Source organism: Lissotriton vulgaris, chromosome 4_1 (assembly GCF_964263255.1).
Source record: "Lissotriton vulgaris chromosome 4_1, aLisVul1.2, whole genome shotgun sequence".
Taxonomy (NCBI): domain Eukaryota; kingdom Metazoa; phylum Chordata; class Amphibia; order Caudata; family Salamandridae; genus Lissotriton; species Lissotriton vulgaris.
The window spans coordinates 2,062,303,953-2,062,326,757 of record NC_141691.1 but is presented as its reverse complement, the minus strand read 5'-3'; the positions used below and the strand labels follow the sequence as shown (position 1 = coordinate 2,062,326,757).

Below are 22,805 nucleotides of genomic sequence, written 5' to 3'. Positions count from 1 at the left end.
CTGTGGTGGCAGCATCCATTTTGTAGAGCTGAGGCTTCAGTTAACTTTAACCGGGGTTCACAGTTACGTACATGTCGTGTCCCTCTAGAAGGGTGGGATGCTAACCTCATCGCCAGAACTGGTGAGAGGGCAGCGCCCCGATTCGTATGACACCTTACTCGACATGCCTGGATAACGCGACACCGGAGTTACCGATATGGTACGCGTTATCATGGAACAGCCATTGGGTCTTGATTCCGCAAGCTGCAACCGGGCTCGGCTCGGGCCTGAACCTAGCTCACACGAGCCCACGCACTCTGCCTTCAGGATTGTTAAGGCCTGCCATAGGAGTGACTGATAGGGACTCGGGTGTCCATCGTAGGGTTAGATATAGAGCTACTATACCTAAAGCGAAGGGTGGTTACACGGCTTCGCCCCAGCTGTCGTGCAGCCAGTTGTGTCAAATTTAGGAGGCCAGCCAGGGGTGGCATAATACATGCTTCAGCCACTGGCGGCCCTGGGTACACCTATGCCCTGCGTTACGGGGTCTGATAAGGTGGCCCAGTACCAATTGGTAAATGCACCTAGGGTACATATCGTAATTTAGAAAGAGAACAGCCAGGCTGTGGGTCTGATTAGCAGGCCCACAGCCAGAGAAAGTCGTAAACCAGTGAAACAAAAGCAAAAAATCTGGGTGATCATAGGATTGCAGACCCTACTCTCCTACATGACCCCCCCCCAAACGTCGGAACAATAAGCTAACCTTGACCAGGTGAGTCTTCTTGTTCTAAGTGGAAATATCTGGAGAGCCCATCGGCATTGCCATGATCAGTACCAGGTCTATGTTCCACTGTAAAGTCCATCCCCTGTAGGGAAATGGACCACCTAAGCAGTTTGGGGTTTTCACCCTTCATCTGATTTAGCCACAAGAGGGGCTTATGGTCGGTCTGAATCTTGAAGTGAGTACCAAACAAGTATGGCCTCAGCTTCTTCAGGGCCCAAACCACAGCAAAGGCCTCCCTCTCAATAGCTGACCAATTCTTCTCTCTAGGGGTCAGCCTTCTGCTTATAAAAGCAATGGGCTGGTCTTGACCATCAAAATTCAGTTGAGAAAGAACAGCTCCCACACCCAACTCAGAAGCATCTGTTTGGACAATGAATGGTTTGGAGTAGTCCGGACTCTTGAGGATAGGCGCCGTGCACATGGCCTGCTTTAGGTCATCGAATGCTTTTTGACAGCTCGCTGTCCACTGAACCTTTTTTGGCATTTTCTTACTTGTCAGTTCGTTTAATGGTGTCACAATGGAACCATAGTTCCTGACAAACTTCCTATAGTAACCAGTCAGGCCCAAGAAAGCTCGAACCTGAGTCTGGGTGGTTGGAGGAGCCCAGTCCCTGATTGACTGTATCTTGCTCTCCAGTGGCTGAACCTGACCTCCACCTACAAGGTGGCCCAGGTATACAACCTGTGTCTGCCCTATCTGGCACTTGGTGGCCTTGATAGTGAGACCTGCTGCTTGCAGTGCCTCTAACGTCTTCCGCAGGTGGACCAGGTGATCCTCCCAGGTGGAGCTAAAGACAGCAATATCGTCAAGATACGCCGCACAGAAGTCATCCAGCCCAGTAAGGACTTGATTCACCAACCGTTGGAAGGTGGCAGGTGCATTTTTCAGACCAAAGGGCATCACCACGAACTGGTAATGCCCACCAGGGGTTGAAAATGCGGTTTTAGGCTTGGCGTCCTCAGCTAACCTGATTTGCCAATACCCAGCTTTCAGGTCAAACGTACTTAGGTAGTTGGCCGAAGCCAATCTATCGATAAGCTCGTCTGCCCTTGGTATTGGGTGGGCGTCAGTCTTAGTGACTGCATTGAGACCCCTGTAGTCTACGCAAAACCTCATCTCTCTCTTACCACCCTGGGTGTGAGGTTTCGGCACTAGAACTACGGGACTAGCCCAAGGGCTATCCGAGGGTTCAATGACTCCCAGCTCCAACATTTTCTGCACTTCACTTTTGATGCAGTCTCTAACGTGATCAGGCTGCCTGTAGATTTTACTCTTGACTGGCAAGCTGTCACCAGTGTCAACCTCATGGGTGCACCAATCGGTCTGACTGGGTGTTAGAGAAAACATATGCCGGAACGACTGAAGAACCTGTTTACAGTCGCTCTGTTGATGTTCGGAGAGGCTGCCACAAAAGACAACACCATCTACCGAGCCATCGTCAGGATTCTGAGTGAGCAGGTCGGGGAGAGGGTCACTCTCCTCTTCCTGTCCCTCATCTAAGGCCATGAGCAAACTCATGTCCTTCCTGTTGACATATGCTTTTAGCCTGTTGACATGAAGCACCCTGCGGGGGCTCCGGGGAGTTCCCAGGTCGACCAGGTAGGTGACCTCTCCCTTTTTCTCCAGGATGGTGTAGGGCCCGGACCATTTGTCCTTGAGTGCTGCTGGGGCCACTGGCTCCAACACCCACACCTTCTGTCCGGGCTGGTAAACAGTCAAGACAGCCTTTTGGTCATGCCAAGCTTTTTGGAGTTCTTGGCTGGCCTTAAGGTTTTCAGATGCCTTTTCCATGTACTCAGCCATCCGCGAGCGGAGGCCAAGCACATAGTCCACTATGTTGGCTGCAGGCTTTTTGAGAGGTCTCTCCCATCCTTCCTTCACCAAACACAGGGGTCCCCTTACAGGATGCCCGTACAGAAGCTCAAAAGGGCTGTAGCCAACCCCCTTCTGTGGGACTTCTCTGTAGGCGAACAAGAGGCAGGGGATCAGGACGTCCCATCTACGCCGAAGCTTTTCCGGTAGTCCATGAATCATCCCTTTTAGGGTCCTGTTGAATCTCTCAACAAGCCCATTGCATTGTGGATGATAGGGTGTAGTGAACTTGTAGTTAACACCACATTCCTTCCACATAGCAGTTAAGTAGCTCGACATGAAGTTTGCACCTCTGTCGGAGACGACCTCCTTAGGGAAGCCCACTCTGGAGAACACTCCAACTAGGACTCTTGCCACAACAGGTGCTGTAGTGGTCCTAAGGGGAATAGCTTCAGGATACCTGGTGGCATGATCCACTACCACCAGTATAAACTTGTGCCCTGATGCTGTAGGTGGTTCCATGGGACCGACGATGTCGATCCCCACCCGTTCAAAGGGCACCCCCACCACAGGCATTGGTATGAGGGGGGCCTTTGTCGTGCCACCTGACTTACCACTGGCTTGGCAAGTGACACTGGAGCGGCAAAACTCCTTAGTATCCTCGTTCATGTGAGGCCAGTGAAAGTGTGAGACAAGCCTGTCCCACGTTTTCGTCTGGCCTAAGTGACCTGCTAAGGGAATCTCGTGGGCCAAGGTAAGTAGGAAACCACGCTGAGACAAGGGTACAACCAGCCTCCTGGTCATGCCAGGCTTGGGGTCTCTTGACTCAGTGTACAGGAGTCCATCTTCCCAGTATACCTTGTGGGTACCTGTGGCGTTCCCAGCAGCCTCAGCAGCAGCCTGCTGTCTGAGGGGTTCAAGAGAAGGGCAGTCTAACTGGTCCTTCCCCAGGTCTTCCCTTGAGGGTCCCCCTGAACCCAAGAATTCAACTTGATCAAGTTCGAATTCCTTTGGCTCAGTTTCCCGCAATTCTTGTAGGTCAGCCTCCTCTGAGACTTGATCCTCGACCTGGGGCAAGGGGGAAGGCGCAGCCCTTACCCTACTGCTCTTTTTCTTGGGAGGTGTCTGGTCCGTGGTTCCAGGATCCAGCACCTGTTCAGTGGGGCATTTCCTGACCTGTGACCTAGTCACAGCGAACACATGTGCTGGCAAACCTAACATTTCCATGTGAGTCCGGTGCTCCACTTCTGACCATTGTGACGACTCCAAATCATTGCCCAACAAACAATCCACTGGGAGTTCTGGACTAACTACAACCTTCTTTTGGCCAGTTACCCCTCCCCAGGAGAAAGCTACAATTGCCATACTGTGATTGGTAGTGACATTGCTTGCATTGGTCACCAGGAATTCTGTACCTGGCATGATCTGTCCAGGGTCCACAAAGTTAGGCGTCACCATGGTGACGCTGGCACAAGTGTCCCTATAGGCCTGAGCCATCTTTCCATTTATGAAAGGCGTCTGTCTGTATTTGCCCAAAGTATCGGGACTTATGTCAGGGGACACGTCCGCGTCCCCTGTACTGACAAGGACAGCCTGAGTGAGTGTGCCAACTAAGTTGTCACGCCCCTCAGAACCCAGGGTTAACCCCACTAAACCCTTGGGAGGTGCACTACCACTGCTGACTGTACTAGGGGGCACAGGTGCCTTAGGGGCTGCAGTGGCAGGAGTCTGCCCTCCTCCTTTCTTGGTGCACTCACTAAACCAGTGAGACTTACTTTTACAGTACTGGCACCATCTTTTGGATTGGCCTTCTTTCTTCTTTTGGGGAGCCTGACCCCCACCCTCTTTGGGTTGTTGGGGACCTGTCGAAGACTTCTGGTCATTTTGTTCCCCTTTAGAATCTTTACCCTTCTGGTCTGCTTTCTTCTGACCACCTTGATTCTGGCCCTGGTTCTGCTTAACTCTTGTACGAACCCATCTGTCTGCCTTCTTTCCCAATTCTTGGGGAGAGGTCAGATCCGAGTCGACAAGATGCTGATGCAACAACTGGTTCTGACAATTGTTTAAAATTTGTTCTCTCATCATCAAATTATACAATCCTTGATAATCAGTAACCTTACTGCCCAGCAACCAGCCCTCAAAAGCCTTAGTGGCACAATCGACGAAATCAGACCAATCTTGAGACTGCGTTTTCTGGGTATCCCTGAACAGCACCCTGTACTGCTCAGTGGTTAGGCCGAACCCTTCAACGAGTGTATTTTTCAAGATTTGGTAATTGTTAGCATCCTCCACCCTTGTGGTGAGGAGCTTGTCTCTTCCTTTTCCTTCAAAGGAGAGCCACAAGATGGCTGCCCACTGACTCTGGGGAACACCCTGCACAGTGCAGGCCCTCTCCAAAGCAGTAATCCATTTGTGGATGTCGTCCCCTTGTTTAAAGGGGGGCACTATCTTACCAAGGTGTTTCGTATCGAAACTCTTTTCCCTATTACTAGGTATATTGCTGCCACCAGTGGGGACTACCCCACTTAACTGTTGCTCTCTAGCAAAGGCAAGCCTTTCTTTGGCCAGGGCAAGTTCTTCCCTTTCGATCCTCAGATTAGCTGCCCTTTCCTTAGCTTCGTACACTCTCCTCTGAGGGGATGTCATCCCTCTTTGAGAAGAGTTGTGAGAGCCATTGGTTCGAAGGGATCCGCCAGAGTCTCTTGACAGAGATCGGGCTCGTCCATTCCCAATGTTAAGCTGACCTGATAGTGGCCCCAGGGGTCCCCCAGTACCGCTATCATGTTTGCTTAAGTTGGACCTGCTTAGTCTGCCGACTTCTACCTGTCCCTTATCTGCCTCATCCCCAGAGAGATCCTCATCCTCATCCTCCTCCACATCCTCGTTCTCAGTTGCGAGGTGAATGAGGTCAGGATCGTCTCGGGTTCCCTCGAGGGGAGGCATGTCTCCTTCTGGATTAGAAGAGCTACGAAGTTTCTCAGCTCTCCTGGCATCATAAGTCTCCAAGAGACCAATCAGAAAGGACGTTGTGGGGTTAGACCCCTGCTGAATCTTCCTGGAGTGACACAGTCGTCTTAACTCCTTGAAGCTCAGCACAGTATATCCTGAAGGGATGACCTGTGGAGGGTCAACTGACACAAGGGGAGACTCAGAGTTTCCTCCTTGGCCCGACATACTGTTTCTAGTGTGGTGTAAGTGATGCACCTACCTACACTATGTGTTTTCCTACTGTTCCCTTGCTAAGAGTTGTAGCCAAGGTGTGCTAAGCCTTGAGGAGCTACAACAGCTGGTTCAGTAGAACTCAGAGTATTCTAAGCTTTTAGTTATATGTACTAACAGTACTTTGTGCGATATTTCAACAAGATATTCTTAGGATACGTGTGGTAAAACAACAGCAAGCTCAAATCCCAACCGCTGCTCACCAATGTGAGAAGGTGGCCCGATATGCAACGTTCGCTATTCTAGCGACCGCTATGTATCGTTCCAACGACCCTTATGGTGTTTGGTTGTAAGTCAACCTATAGACCAGCTATCCTAGTAGCGTGGATACGAGCAGTCTAAGGCTAAAGACTCGAGAGGGCGTGTTAAGCCAGCTGTTTACCACACATGTACCCCTTGAACACCCAGTGAAAGGACACCACACAAGTGTTATGAAAATAAACAATATATTTATTAAGAATCACAACAGCCCTGTACTCTTTATGAGGACAGGGTACTAAGCACAAACCAAATCTCTTTAGCAAATACTTCAAGTGCACAATTAGGAACAAGTGTCCGAGGACACAGAAAGATTAAGGTCTCGGGCAGACCCGATAAGGCAAGTCGGAAGCGAGGGACTCGGGACCCTAGAGTAAGGAGGCTATGCAGGCACCGAAATGCCGAGTTACCTAGCCACGAGGGCTGCGGCTGCACAAGTCTTACAGGCGTCGGGGTCTTCGCTGACGAGCCAGGAGCCGGAAGAAAAGGAGTTGCTGGCCGGCGACCAGTGCTGAATAGTTCGTAGAGATCCAAGCCTGGATCGGAGATTGATGAAACCTGAAAGCAGAGGGGACCAAGTTCGTACTACTAGCCAGTAGTCAGAGGGTACCAGGAAGGCACCGGTTGGCCGTCACCTCGACCAGGTGAGTGGGCAACGCTAGGCTCTGCAGTCTCACGGACCAGGAGGCGTTGTCGGCGACCACGGCGGAGGTGCGAGCTGTCCCACGAAGGATGATGCTGTCGGCGTCGCTGGGCCCAGGATGGGGCAACAAGCCTTGGCAGTTCTCAGGGCCACGTGGTGGGCCTAAGAGGGCGTCTTGAGTGGACCAGGAGGGTCCGGGGTGCTTCTCGCAAAGATGGAAGCAAGGGCCAGTCTGGAGCAACCAGACCAGCAGTGATGATTCTCGGATGTCGTCACAGAAGGGCACAAGCCAATGGCTAGTGACCAGACAACGTGCTGAGCAGCGAGCAGAAGGGCCCCACGCAGATCGTGGAGATGCTGGGAGACTGCACTTCGGTGCTGGAGCGGCTCAGGGTCGGGGCTTCTCGGACCCCAGAGCACTCACCAGAGAGTTACCTCGATGGTCGTGCTGGTTTTTAAGAGCGTGCAGGTTCTGATGATGGCCGGTCCCTCGAGGTCTCGTCGCACCCACGGATCACAGCTGAGCTGATGATGTGGGTAGAGGTCAGAGGTGCCAGGGAAGCCGGTTCTCGTCGAGCTGGGCCGTCGGATTCCTTGAGGAAGGACTTACAGCAAACCGCAGAGTTCTTAGTTGGTGCCCGCTGATGCAGGGTGACTACTCCTTAGTCACAAGGGAGAAATCTTGAGAAGAGTCTTGAATGTCCTTTCGTAGAAAGTAGTTCTTGAATCAAAGATGATCTAATTTGGAAGGGTCCCCGCTCCGGTCTTTATTCTAAAGAAAGGGGTGGGTACATGACTAGGTCCTGCCCTAAGGGTGGGACCAGGAAGGGGGGTAGTTACACCCCTCTCCCCTGCCGGACCTTCCCCAGGCCAGGGCTGTCGCCCCTGGAACTGGTTCTAACCGGCAGATGCGTAGTGAGCACCGGGGTGCCACTTCGCAGTCACCTTCTCGCCAAAGCCCTACCTACCCAGAATACACAAACCCCGTCTGGGACGGTGCGAACACCGCCCTCGACAGGAAACCCTTTGTCCAAGTGCTCCTCGCTGGAAGGACTCCCAGCAGCAGGAGGTCAGACTCGTGTCTGTGGTGGCAGCATCCATTTTGTGGAGCTGAGGCTTCAGTTAACTTTAACCGGGGTTCACAGTTACGTACATGTCGTGTCCCTCTAGAAGGGTGGGATGCTAACCTCATCGCCAGAACTGGTGAGAGGGCAGCGCCCCGATTCGTATGACACCTTACTCGACATGCCTGGATAACGCGACACCGGAGTTACCGATATGGTACGCGTTATCATGGAACAGCCATTGGGTCTTGATTCCGCAAGCTGCAACCGGGCTCGGCTCGGGCCTGAACCTAGCTCACACGAGCCCACGCACTCTGCCTTCAGGATTGTTAAGGCCTGCCATAGGAGTGACTGATAGGGACTCGGGTGTCCATCGTAGGGTTAGATATAGAGCTACTATACCTAAAGCGAAGGGTGGTTACACGGCTTCGCCCCAGCTGTCGTGCAGCCAGTTGTGTCAAATTTAGGAGGCCAGCCAGGGGTGGCATAATACATGCTTCAGCCACTGGCGGCCCTGGGTACACCTATGCCCTGCGTTACGGGGTCTGATAAGGTGGCCCAGTACCAATTGGTAAATGCACCTAGGGTACATATCGTAATTTAGAAAGAGAACAGCCAGGCTGTGGGTCTGATTAGCAGGCCCACAGCCAGAGAAAGTCGTAAACCAGTGAAACAAAAGCAAAAAATCTGGGTGATCATAGGATTGCAGACCCTACTCTCCTACACAGGTGCATTAGGACAAACTTGTGGTTTGCTATAGCGTGGTTCCATGTTTTTGAAACACACTTGCTGAAAGCCGTTCCATAGTGCTGAGCTCGTGTTCCTGTGATGTAACCTTTGTGGTTAGGCTTTCAGGTGGGGGGTCTGCTAAGAAATTCCTAGAGATTTTCTGTTATATAAAATAACTTGTTTCTATCAAGGGGAGGGAAATTAACCCTAGATTTTTAGCCTTTTTCACAGTCTTTATACAAATTACGACTCCTTTTGTGTTTTATGGTATTGGAGCAATGCTTACTATATTATCTCTCTGCATATTGCTTCTAATCGTGATTCGCATATTGTTCTATGAATCACTATAGTCAAAATAAACATGTTGAACTTATTTAGTGGCTTTGATATTCTTATTGTGGATTGGTAAGAGTGAGCGAAAGAGTGTCTTGCTCCTGCGACTCTGAGGTGAGTCGGGAGTGCCTGTGTTCTGCGTTGTCTACACATTTGTGGCTTCTTTATATTTGTAGGAGACCGAATGAGACACTATTGCTAGTAGGTTGGGATTTTGGGTACTAATGTGGTAGGTGGTACACCCCTATCTACTGAGGTCCTGTTTTCTTGTGCATAGTTGTGTATTAGCAGAATCCCTGCAACAATACTACAGGAAGAAACTCAGATATGGTAAGGCTTTTCAGTACCTAAATATATACAATAAACATATGTTACTGCATTTCTCACATAGAACCCCTGGGTGAATCAGTAGGCAGTCAAAGTCATTCTACCAAATTCTTTGTGGCATTACGTGTCCTATCTTTTAAGGGTGAGCATGAGCTGTCTCTGTCACGCAACAAGGCTTCTATCTATTTGTTAAGGATGCTCTGTCTGATTTCCTTTGGTGTGGTGTGATGTGTGGGGCATTTTGGTTTCTTCTATCTTTTCCAGGCACTGGCCTGAGGAGGTGGAGCGCTTTGAGAGTGCAGTCTGAGTGGCCGCTGTTTTTCTTGAGTGGCGGCAAATTGGATGTCCAGAATCTTCAGTAGAAACGACTGAGAAAAGGCAGTCATTTTAAACCCCTCCACTACTTCCTGTACACCATAGATGCGGATGTGTTTCTGCTGGGAGCGATCTTCAAAGTCCATGACCTTTTGTTTGAGCCATCAGATTTCAAACCCCAGTCTGTTTGAGAGTTCACTTGTCTATTGAGGTTCTCGATTCTTCGGTCCATTATGTCTAGGAGTTGGTAGACTGATGTGAAGTTTCAGTACATAGAACTGATTTTCTCAGAAAGGCCTGGCATTGAGGAGTAGCAACTGGTTATTTTAAGGCCAATGCTGTGATGTCTGTCAGTAACATATTTAGGTCCATGGTTGTCACGTAACTCAGCTATGTGGTGGCCCCTGCTTTGTTACCTGCTTACGCCTCAGCGATGGGGTTTGCTAGCAGCAAGTCTCTAGGCAACATCGCAGTGGAGGGCTGTGCACTGCAGGTAGCATCACAGTAATAAATCTTGAGGGACTGGTTAAGTACACTGGTACACTGGCTGCATGCTTATGGAGCTGCTACTTGTAGAAGCGAACTATCACAGTGACCCGCACACACTTAATAGGGGAATGACAAAACCGAGTTATTGAGGCATATGAAATTCAAAATGTCTCCCCGAAGGCTGATGGAGGGCTGGGAGTGGGCCTCACAGTAGGAGTAAGGGTAGTGGGCTGGCATTACCCCCCAATTACTAGACAACTGTCTCTCAGAATGGAGTCGGGCAAAAGTGAGAGATCAGTGTCTCTTCTCCCGGGCATTGGGGTCCTGGACTCGGGCCCTAGCCAAGAAACTCACTGCTCGCTGGTCCAGCACTGCTTGGTTCCCGGGCCCAACCAGGGCTGAAGCAGCATGAGCCAGTGGGCTCCTACCTTTGCAGGCCTCCACCAGATAATTACTGCACCTGCCTGGATCCAAGCGATCTCTCTCCCTTGATCTCGGATGATCAGTGAGGCTCGGCATCATCCCCTTTTGGTGTACAAGTACAACTGCAGCCGGCAGCGGGCCGCCACTTTTGCAAGTCTAAAAGGAAGAACAAGGGGACCCTACTCACAACGGAACCAGGGTATTGAATTATTTAAAAAAAAGAACAATGGTTCCTGTGGAATAGGTATTAGATAATAAATTAAAAAAGAACGTAAGATACGTATATTAAAACAGGGCTTGGGTTAGATGACAAAGAGAAAGAATTACCAATACAGCAATATAGTTGTTTCAATGAGTTGTATTGAAAATTTGATTTGCAGCAAAAAAGTTTCATACATAAAGCAAAATTATTTACAGGTGAGTAAAGTGTCCCAAGTGAGAGTAAGAACCAAAACATTAGAATGACATATGTGAAGCAAATACGAACGAGGTTTCAGTCATTTGTTTTTCTTAAAAGCGACCAATTTCTTTCATCAAAATACATACCATCCATACAATCATAGAGTGCTATAGTCCAAAGGTTCGCTTTTCTTAATTGTCGACGGCGTTTTGACCCTAGCAGGGGTATAGGGTCTCTTCAGGACATAAGATGTGGGAAATCTGGGAATAAGATAAATATCTGTTTTTAGAAACTACTTTGAGGGAGGAGTACTATAGTTAGAGTGTTAATGGTAGTTATCATAATTACCTAATTTTCCGAGACGTTAGAGTATCAGTGAGGTGTGTGCAAACCGTGGTATTGTGAAATAAAAGTACTCACTAGGCAACCCAGCGGGGTTCTGTGTGGAATACAAAAAATTTATTTACTTATTAGGTCCAAACGGCTTCAGGGAGAAGAACATATCGTATTTGCAGTGTTGTCGTATTAATATAGGTAGAGCAGGTCACTTACCCCGAATGAGGGCGTGGGTCTAGCGGATCTGGGTCAGGGCACAATGGATGTCCTTTTCTTGTCAGAGGCTGTATTTCCTATGTGTGGCAACCTCTTTCAGTGGTGTGATTTCCAAAACAAGCGGGTGCTGGTGGGCAGTAGCCGCGTTTCCAGGGTGATATCTGCATTACCAATCTAGATGTATGACTGTATTTTTGTCCCACAACCGGTTATAGTTATTGCAGTGTTAAGTATACCTTACTTTCTTAAAAAGAACCCCTTTTAATTTATCTGTGGGTTTCGGGGATGATGGGCTTGATAAGAGGACCTGGTATGTTAGGCACTCTAGACTAGTGTGCACCGTTATTATTCGATTCGGGGTGCGGGGGCACTGGGTAGTTGTGCTCCCCTTCAAATTAGCTTTTGGTGCATCACAAGGTTACAAGTACGGTGGGGAATTGCCACATTCTGTTTTCCTAAGGTAAGGCAAATTAATTAGAGAAGGTTAGCATTTAGGATATTTTCGCCATGTCTATTAAAAATTAAATCATTGAATAAATGCTATTTGTCACCCACCATTTGTGCCAGGAGCCCGCAATTTATCAAAAAATGTTTTTAAATCAAGGGGGATTAAGGATTAAACAAAACCAAAAAGGGCCAGATATAACTGTAAAACAGGGGGTGAGCAAGGATAGGCTACATTCTACTGCTGCCCGGGGCTAGGCGATTACGTTTTATTACCTTTCACGGATGACTGTCGGAGAACTGCGTCTGTCAGTTCTTCCTTCGGTTCAATGACAGCGATCGTGAGTGCTGAGGGCCTATTTCTGCTGGTCGGGGCAGCTGGTGTGAGCCGGTATTGCTGCCGCGTGTACGCAGACTGCCGTGCTACGCTGGCCAGAATAGTCACGTACAGCGTCAGCTGATTCTAAAGACATCTGCGAGCAGCCCGAGTGTGGATTTTGCACGTCAGAGTCCCCGCCACTTCTAGCTAATGTGATACATAAATTATTTAAACTGAGCCGTGGCCCGATTGTCACAAGGGATTCTGCCACATTATATTTAAATCATACAGCATGATATAAGGAGTACCCATGTGTCGTTATGACCGTTTTTCCAAGAATAAAACGGGGAAAAAATTAAAAATAAATTAAATTAAAATCAAAAACGTGTCTGTGTGTTCTCGGTGTATGTTGTACCAAGTAGCCTCTTATGTAGGATGGTGCCCCGGTATGGCCCTATCCACTGGACCAAACTCCCCCCCCCCGGAATTGAGGCAACGTTACAGTGTAGCATCTAGCCGTACCAATTAGGCATGATGATACATAGAGGCAACATTTCACTGTGGGATCCTAATGGTTGGGGTGAGGGGCTAAGGGTGGGATCCTAATGGTTGGAGTAAGGGGCTAAGGGGGGTGTATAATTGTAAGGGGTGGCAATGTAACCCAAGTGGATTTTGACGTGGGTTTACGTGTTTCTTGTAGGCCACAAAGGGAAACTATTGTGTTGTAGGGTGCGGGTGGAATAGGGGTGGGGATAGTGTATTAGCAACTATGGTCTATTGTAGGTGAGGGTGTATTTACAATATAGTATAGTATAGTTTAGCAATCGGCTTATTCCTATGCTTGTCATTTTAAACCAACATTGCCTCATTTTTCAAACCATACATTGTAAACCCACATTGCCTCACTTTTCAAACCATACATTACGTCCTTGGTGTCATTTGTCATTAATCTATGATCTTACTTACAATGGCTTACAGTGCCCACATTTTCAATTATTTCATAACATTGTAAAGTACGGATTCCTGACCAAGTGGAAACTATTGCCATATTGCGCCAACTATCCAAAAATGTTTTTCTTTTTAATTCAATTAGACCAAAGTTGCCACAAACCACCCGCCACTCCTATGCTGTGTTTAAGCCTTGGTTGATCGAATCAATTCTATCAATCCAATGGCATTCTCATCTTTGTAAGATTTTTAGGATAGCCTTTTGGTCCTAATTAGTACTCTAATTTTTTGTATTCCAAACAGAACCCGTCTGGGTTGCCTAGTGAGTACTTTTAATTCACAATACCACGGTTTGCACACACCTCACTGATGCTCTAGCGTCTTGGAAAATTAGGTAATTATTAGGGCTGGGCGTAGTGCCACTACGCACACTACGCAAAGACTTGCAAATATTTTATAACAGTTCGGGCCTCCGCCGAGCGCTGGGGCCACATCCAAATGAATCTTGAGCAGGAATCCACTGCGACCATGATATATTTATAGTTGCCATCCCTCTGTAAGGGACCACAGTGGTCCAGGTAAACACATGCTAATGGTTTATCTGAAATTAAAAGGGGCGTCTGCGCAGGTCGTTTTACTGTAGAAACTTTAATTTTTTGGCAGATTTCTCATTCTAGAACATAGTTTCTAGTTTGTTTCCTCATGTGCGGCCAACAATATCTCTGTTTTAATAATGATACTGTGGCTGAAACTGCTGCGTGTGTAGAGGCAAGCCCTTCGTGTGCTGCTAAGATTAGTCCTAACCTATGTTCCATGTTTGGGATTGCCCTATCCCCCACTTCAGGGATTCGAGCAAAAGGAACATTATCATCAGTTATATATGAGTACTTCATTGGAAAGCCTTTCGGGAGTGTCTTACCACTGTCTTTTACTGAAGCGGTGACAGCTTCCATTATTTTGCTGTCTATTGTCGTTTTTGAACGAGTGATTGCAGCTACGGAAGCTGTTTGCACAGCTCCCTTTGCGGCTTCATCAGCCAATGAATTCCCTTCAACGTGAATGCCATCACGCTGATGACTCAGTGTATGGATCACGTGAGTCTTTTGCAGTTCTTTTTGTAGTAGAACTACTTGCTCCCAAAGCATTTTATGCTTGATTGTGCCACCTTTAGCATCTTTGAAATCGTTTTGAACCCAGTTCTGCAAATATTCATTGTAAGATTGGCTGCAGTAATACGAATCGCACACTATTAGTATGAAGAATTCGTGATCGGTATTTTCAAGTGCCATCTTGAAAGCCTGTAGTTCAGCTCGCTGAGCTGTACAATCTCCTAGGGATTGAGGTTTAGTGACCATTGGTCTGAATTTACCTTCACGCCAGCGACCTTTAACGATCGCGCACGCAGCACTGTAAGTTTGTTTACCCCCAATTGCGGGCTGTGCTGATCCGTCTGTATAAGTTATACATCCGTAATGTTCAAGAGGCAGAGTTTCAATAGGCAGAGGACATTCTTGTTTGAATTGGAGAAATTCTTGTGTCTTCAAGTAAGGGTCAAAAACATATTCAACGTCTGTTGTGCCAAGAGAATTAACCCATTGTATCCATCTCGGATGTGAAGCTTTTGCATTTGGAATGCTTGCTTTTGTTGCTGCCTCTAAGGCAGGTACAGGTGTAATGATTTTTATGCGTTTACCCTGTGCGATTGTTTCTCTCCTTTGCTACAGCAGTTTGAACCGCTGTCAGAATCTTTTCTGTAGAAGTGAATATCATTTCATCTTGTGTGTACAAGTATGATTTGTAAGCTATTGGTACCTTTTCACCTTCATTAAAGGTCAGGTATGTAAATCCGCATCTCCCTGGGATGATTTGGATCACAACGTTGCGCACCTTGTCGCATGTTTGTAGCTATGTTTTTGCTAACATGTCTGTTTGCACTGAACACAAAATTTCTGTGTGTTCTTGATTCCAATTAGTTGACTTGAAATCAGGTTTTATTAGTTTATAGAGGGGTCTAACCCTTTCTGCGTAATTTAGAACATAAGTCCTTCCAAAATTCAGGAAACCTAGAATTGATTGTAAGTTTTTCAGCGTTTTTGGAGGTTGAAGCAGCGCACATTTCTCTAGAAAGTTGGCTGCCAAGCTCTTGCCTTCACTTGATAATTTGTATCATTAGAATAGGACATTGAGGTGGGCAATTCGTGATTTCTTAAAATTGAATTTGTACCCCTCAGAAGCGAACCCAAGTATTATGGTGTTCACTCTTTTCAAGTGCACGTCCAAATCATCGTCTGTAAGATAGATGTCATCGACATAGGATAATGCCTCATCATCATACGTTTGCAGTAACTCTGTTACCCTGGCTGAAAATAACCCTGGACTATTCTCAAATACCTGGGGAGACGGCAAAATTGTCGCTGTGTGCCCATTATTGAGAAAGCGGTCAAATACCAGTTTCAGGTGCATTGTTTTGACAAAAGAAACCATTTGAGATATCTAATGTAGTTTTATATTTTTTTGCGCACAATGTTATTTATCAGTGCTGCACTGTGTGCATTTTGTACTGCAAAAGTTTTGCAACAAGAGTTTAAGTGTCTGTAGTCCAAAACTAGACGATATGTATTGTCTGGCTTGGACACATGAAACAAAGGATTGTTCATTGATGAGGTGCATGTTTCAATCACCCCTTGGTACTCAAGTTGATCTAAGATCTCCCAGACTTGTTTTTTAGCTTCCTGTTTTACTGGTTACTACCTCTGAGCAGTAGGTTGATTTTTTAACTGGATTTTATGGTGAGGAGAATCCTCATCCCATCCCACATGATTTTTATATAGTGCCGGAGCCTGGGCCACAGCCCATTTTCTGGCATAGGTGTATTTTTTATGAATAGGAATAGGATTAGAGAAGGCTGGCATAATGATCTCTTCGCCATGTGGGCACTCACTGACAAATTCAGGTGTCCAGTCTTTTTAAGCTAGAAAAATGTCATAACCTTTAGATAGCTTCTCCCAAAAGAGTGCTTTTATTTTACTTGGTATGTCCCCCTCCATCCGAAGTGTTACTTCATATAACTTATGGGGTACACTAACCCTGGTATCTGCAGTTTCAACTTGAATGCATTCATTCAAGTCCACTGTTTCCAGAAGATCCTTCAAGATCTTGCGAGCTATGGTGACTTCTGCTGCACTGTCTAGCATTGTTTGTGCCCATTCCCCGTTCTTGAGTTGTGTCCTCAAGATCCTCGGCATGTCTGATCTTTAGACTTGCTACCTTCTTTTTGGTGAATTGAGTTTTCTTATTTTTGGGAATGTGTTGTTTGTCTTTGGACTTCACGCGTTCTTCTTTTTGTTCTGCTCGTCCTCTTCTTTCGGATTTCTGCGAGGGAGTCTGAAGGGTACGAGAGGAACGTGTATCAGTATCTTGATATCTATCAGGTTTTCTCAAATTATCCCTATTTCTAAGGTTATACCTCTTTTCAGAGGGCTCCTGTTGAGGAGACCTTCCTCTGGACTCAGATCGCTTCTCTTTAGGAAGTATTTGTTTAGTGTTCTCCCACTTCTTTTTAGGAGTAGTGAGATTATTTTTAATAAAAACTTTTTCAGGATTTTCTGTTAGTTGGGATTTTACTGGTTTCCCAGCCAAACTATCTCTACCTAATACTTCATAGGATTTTTCAATAATTCTGGCAAGTTCATATGGTTGCTCAGTAATATATGCTTCTTTTAGCTTTTGGCGGATTGCCACAGATGCTGCTTCACCTTTAATGTTGGCTAACAGTATAGCCGAGACCTGTTTGAAATCTTTCAGTAATTTCATACCAAGATTCAAGGCCGGTTATGGACCGTATTCATTTTGAATCTGTCTCAGGACGTCTGGTATTACCGCCATGGACAGGACACCATATGTTTTAGTGTAGATTGAAGCAAAGACTGTACCCCAAGTGTCGCAGTCCTCCACGTGTGGTGCAATTCCCATTGGTAAGCAGATTGTTAAAATTCTGTGTTTCTCATGAGGTGTACTATCAGGGAATACTGCCTCTATTTGAGTAATTTTCTGGGCTAACCAGAATTGAATTTGTTCCTTTTTTGCGGGCAATTTACCGATTACTGACTGTATAGTCTGTGGTGTTATTTTATTTGTGTTCCCCTGATGAGGGGTGTGCTGTGGAATTATTACAGCTGGTTGGACTGTTAAGGTCCGCATGACATATTGAACCAATTTTCCATGTATCTTAATTAATTGTTTTAGCTGTGCTAACAATTCTGGACCTGTCATTCTTTCAATGTCAGGATGTGGTGTATAGTTCGCTAGTACCGGCCATGTGGCTCCTGGTCTACTTAGTGGACCTAGCCTGGTAATGTGATTTTGATGTTGTAGGGCGCCATTAAACCAGAGCTGATGCTCTTGGTAAATTAGTGGAATTTCAACGTCCTCGGAAGGAACGTATTCCGCTGGAGGTTCCTCTATTTTATAGTAGTGGAACTCGTGTGTTACTGGATTTGCTTGTGGAAGGACAATCCATGAATAGATTACCTCTGTCTGCCGATATTCATGTGCCTCTATAACAAAGATCACTTTACCTACTCTCGATGATACTCCATTATTTATCAGTTTGTAAGTTATAATTTTTCTTACATTTGCCGGGGTGTGTATAACATTCGGGTCATCTTGTTGGAGACTTGTGTCATCTAAAATTGCGTGAGCTGCTGCTGCAGCTCTCTCCCTTTCATCTTCACTTTCTGTCATTTTGTTGACCGAAAGTTTGCAGAGCAAATTTCAAGGTAACAAAGATTAGGTGCACTATATTTTGGAACACTGTATTTGAATTGAATTTAAAAGCATTTATTAAGCGCACATATACCAGGCGGTTTCTTGGCGCTAATCCTTCAACGTTGAACAAACCAAAAACGAATACATAGGATTTTTAGTCCTACTCAGTTTAAGGCGGATATTTTATCATTTAACCCACTCCAGACGTCTATTGGAGTATTTTACGGGAAAAAGTGGTCTGTGTGAAAAGCACAACTGAGTTACTTTAGTATCTAGCGTTAAATTATCGCCTTACCAAACGTTGGGCGCCATGTAGTGTAGTTCCTATATTCCCAATAGGCTCTGCGCATTGGAATACTATATTGTATTGTATTGTATTGTATTGTATTGTATTGGGAACTTATATAGCGCTCGGCTGCCCCAGCAAAGGGGCGTCCCGGCGCTGCGAGCGAAACTAAAAACAGAAGGGGAATACCAGAAGAGAAAAGATACAGTTACTGAAAAAGATGGGTTTTGATGGCTTTTCTAAAAGCCAACAGATCCTGAATGCCACGAATATTTTCCGGAAGGCTGTTCCAGAGCATGGCAGCGAGCAAGCTGAAGGAATGACCGCCCATTCTGGCTAGATTGGTACGGGGAATGACCACCAGATGTTGTCCTGCTGAGCGCAGTCACCTCCCAGGGATATACTTCGTCAGGAGGGGGCACAGCATCGGGGGGGAGGCGGTTTTAAGAATTTTGAAGGCGAGACAAAGTGCCTTAAACTGAATCCTTTTTCCCACCGGGAGCCAGTGCAGTTTTTTCCGAACTCCCGCCACTGAAGAGTGGCGGGGAAGACCTACCAACGCTCTGGCGGCAGCATTCTGCACTCTCTGAAGTCTAACAACTTCCGCCTGATTAGCGCCCAGTAAAAGGGAGCTGGCATAATCCAGCCTAGAGAGGATAATAGCTTGGACAATAACCTGGCGGGTGTGACAGTTGAAGAACTTCAGCGTAGGTCTTAGGTTGCGCAGGATGCCAAAGCAGATAGCTGCAACTTTTTTTGTATGATGAGTAAATTTCAATGCAGAGTCGACCCAGACTCCCAGATTTTTTGCACAGTCCTTAGGCTTAGGCGGTTGGCCTAGACTGTCAGGCCACCAGTTACCGCCCCAGGCTGCGGTGTTTTTTCCCAAGAGCAGTATTTCCGTTTTCCCAGCATTGAGCTGGAGGAAATTCGCCGTCATCCAGTTGGTGATGTCAGTAAGGGTCTGCTTGAAGTGATGGGCCTCCAGACCGTTGTTACCATTGAGAGCCACCACCAACTGGGTGTCGTCTGCGTACAATACTAACGTCAGACCACTCTGTTTGGCCACTTCTGCCAGTGGTCGGACGTAAACATTGAACAGGGTGGGGCTCAGAGATGACCCCTGAGGCACCCCCTGTCCAATGTTGTGCTCTTCTGAGATGTAAGGGGGGCTAGATACTTTAAAGGATCTGTTGGCAAGGAAGTCTTTAAACCATCCCAGGGCCGTACCTATGATTCCAGCTTCCTCCAATCTCATTAAGAGGACCTCGTGTGACACCGTATCGAAGGCAGCACTGAGATCCAACAGGATCAGTGCTGCCATTCCGCCGGCGTCAAGAATGGTACGGAGGTCCTCTGTAACACTAAGCAAGGCTGTCTCGGTGCTGTGACCCGCTCTAAACCCGTGTTGGGAGTCATCCAGAATGTTATTGGTTAGGAGGAAGTTGGTGAGGATGGTGTTGACATGTGCTTCCATGATTTTAGCTGGCCAAGGAAGAAGGGAGATGGGTCGAAAATTTTCAGGAAGGGCAGGATCCAGAGTGGGCTTTTTCAAAATGGGAGATACCCATGCCTGCTTCCATTTAGAAGGAATTTTGGCCATAGAAAGAGACTGATTGATAATATTTCGTATTGGTTCCGTGATAAGCTCATTGGCTACACAGAAAGTCCCAGGTTTTAAAGGGTCGGATTTTATTTTTTTACAGATTTTATCAAAACTCACACGTTCTAGTGCGGGATGGGAGTACAGACAAGGTCTGCTAGGGTCTAACGTAACGGAAGGCTGAGGGGAATGGGGGAAGGTCTCGTAAATTTTCTTTATTTTGTCCGTAAAAAAATTGGCCATGTTGTTACATAGGTCTGGAGAGGTGACAGCAGAAATGGTGGTTTTCTTTGCAGTAAGATCTTTTACAATTTTGAAAACAGTTTTAGAGACATTGGTGCTATTATTGATTTCAGTGGCGTAATAAGCCGCCCTCGTTCTACAGACCTGGCGATGATAAGTTTTCTGCAATTGAGCATAGGCATGCTTGAGGTTGGCATCGTAATTTTTGTTTCTCCATCCTCTTTCCGCCTTTTTACATTCCTTTTTCAGCGTGGCTAGGTCTAAATTATACCAGGGGTTAGCCCCATGGGCACGGGCTTTAACCCACTTAGCTGGGACCAAGGAGTCCAAAGCTTGAATTATCCATTGGCAAAACTGATCGTATCCTAGGTCACTGTCGTCACTCAGAGGAGGAGGATTAATCTTTAAGAGCTCATAAAGCTCCTCCAGGCGGAGTTTTCTCCACGGACGCTTCTGGACTTGAGGGGTGCGTGCCAATGCAGGGGCGGATTTACAAGGGACTGTCATGATCACCAAATGGTGGTCAGTCCACACCATAGGGATAGGTGCATCGACGATCCAATTCTCAATGTTAGAGAAGATGGGATCAAGGAGGTGTCCTGCTCTATGGGTGGGGCCACTCACGAGTTGATTAAGCTGGAGAGCGGAAAGATCCGCCAAGAAGGTGGAAATTTTAGGTTCAGTGTCCCGGTCGAAATGTAGGTTAAGGTCGCCTATGATCGTAAAATTGGAAGATTTAGTGATGTTAGTGCCCAGGTGATGTAGGAGCGAGTTGGTGAAAGGAGTATCCGCGCCAGGGGGTCTATAAATCAAGAGGCCAGTAACGCAAAATTGAGGGTTGGCTTTAATGGAGAACCTAGCACTTTCGCTGCCCCTAATGTCAGCTTTGGTTAATTGACAGGCGAGGTGCGCTTTAGCTATAAGTGCAAGTCCGCCCCCTCTAGAATTTCTGTTAACGGTATATGTAGTGAACCCAATAGGGGTGGCCAGGTTGATGACCGAGTCCATGTCATCATGGAGCCACGTCTCGGTCATGAACAAGGCATCAAGGGAATAATCCGCTAGAAAGTCATGTATGTCAAGATGATGCTTCTGCATCGATCTGACATTGAGGTGACCCATCCTAAGGGTAGTATATGTGGATTGAGGTGGTTTTAGGTTTGATTTAGTAAATATACATAACTTGGAAGGGTGGGGCAATGGGTGCAAGATGTGAGCAGGGTTCCGCCTTGTACAGGTGCACGTCTGATGTTGTAGATTCCATAACTCTTGCTTAGAGTAGCGCATCTTACCTTGCAGATTTGCAGCCCCAGATTAGCAGGGGGTCTGGCACCTGGCGCGGCCTTCGCGCGGACGGGCTGACTCTGGCCAGACTCCGGCGCTAGGGACGGTGCTCCCGCAAACACGACCGCTAGCGCGGGAGACTGCTGTTTCCTTTTATGGGGAAACTAGAGCGCTCCCCCCGCTCTTGCCCTCACAAAGATGGCCGCCGTGAAAGTAACTTCCTAGCCCTTAAAAAGCCCCAAAACGGCCGATAGAGCCGTGCAAATGCGGCGAAAATGAGTGCAGGTAGGCTGAGAGAATGCTGTCTGCAACACAGTATGAAAAAATGCAATTTTTAAAATCACAGTAAAAACGAGCAAAGTGACTCGTAAATAGCACACAACACACTAGTACACATCAGTGCATTGCAGGTCGCGTTTTTAGAATGCTACTCGCCAAGGATATATCCTATAGTTTAGATGTAGGACTGAGGTTGACTAGGTCTCTATCGAATATACTAGACTTAATTGTGAGTGCCAGCTAGCTCAGAGGTCACTAGAAACTTTCTCGAATAAACAAGAAGACATTAGTTTCTGACAACCGCATAAACATGACAACTTTGTTTCCCAAGAATAAGAAATGTATCTCTAGAGTCATGGAAACAATAGATAGCTATTTCACTCAGTCAATCGTGCATGCTTCGTTTCACCAGAGGTGCAGAGAAATAGATAGACAGGCGTTTTCAATAAAAATTTATTGAACAGTCTTCTTTCTCAAGCATAAGAAATGAACTGCTACAATTGTAATACTGGTTGCAAAGTACAATGCGTACAGTACGAAGAGTATTATAAAATAATACTGTAAAAGCATGATATGGTTTCTAAGCCATAAAATATATAAAATACATACATTGATAAATAATGACTAAAAGTACTCAACTTGTGCTAAAATACGCCCATCCCGGTGTACCTAACCTAGGTCTAGTACAAGGGAAGAAGTAAGTAAGGTGTAGCTTAGTTTCAGTATTCTTTTGCCAAGAATCTAATCCAAGAATTCTCTAAGGGTCTAATCAGCTCCGTACCTTGGTTTTAGAATGAAGGAGGTCTGGTATCTCGCTCGCAGGACTCGATTTCCCAGCAACCCGCAAGGGTAGCCTGGAAACACTGGAGCTGGATTTCTTGGCAGGAGAAAGGACAGCGTCGCTCAGTGCGTGAGCTGGAGGGTTGGCTTCCTTTGGCACTTGCTGCAGCAGGGTGCGTCGAGCAAGTAGATAGTCGAACTGCTCCAAAGCACCGTGTGTTTGCTTGGGCAAGGTTGGGCATCTTTATACCTTGAAGGTGCTGAGTTTGACGTAAGGTTGGACATAATAACGTCATCAAAGACTTAGTTCTTTGAAAACTCCACGAGTTCTTGGATAAATCAATATTCATGCAGGGGGAAGTCCCTGACTGCTGAAGGCGGGTTTTTCCAGGAAATAGTTGTATATTTTCGGAACTAGTGGAAGTAGCCAAGCCGTATTAGGACTACGTGAGCTATGTCTTAATATGGTTATGATTTCTATGCCTATATAAGGATATGGTACTTTATACCTATATGAGGGCATG

At 46.7% G+C, this 22,805-nt stretch overlaps 1 protein-coding gene across 1 annotated transcript in view; it reads right to left on the bottom strand.

Moving 5' to 3' along the window:
• Positions 1-22,805, bottom strand: part of LOC147724983 (E3 ubiquitin-protein ligase TRIM39-like) — a 331,308-nt gene that overhangs the window by 230,556 nt on the left and 77,947 nt on the right. The window lies entirely within an intron of this gene.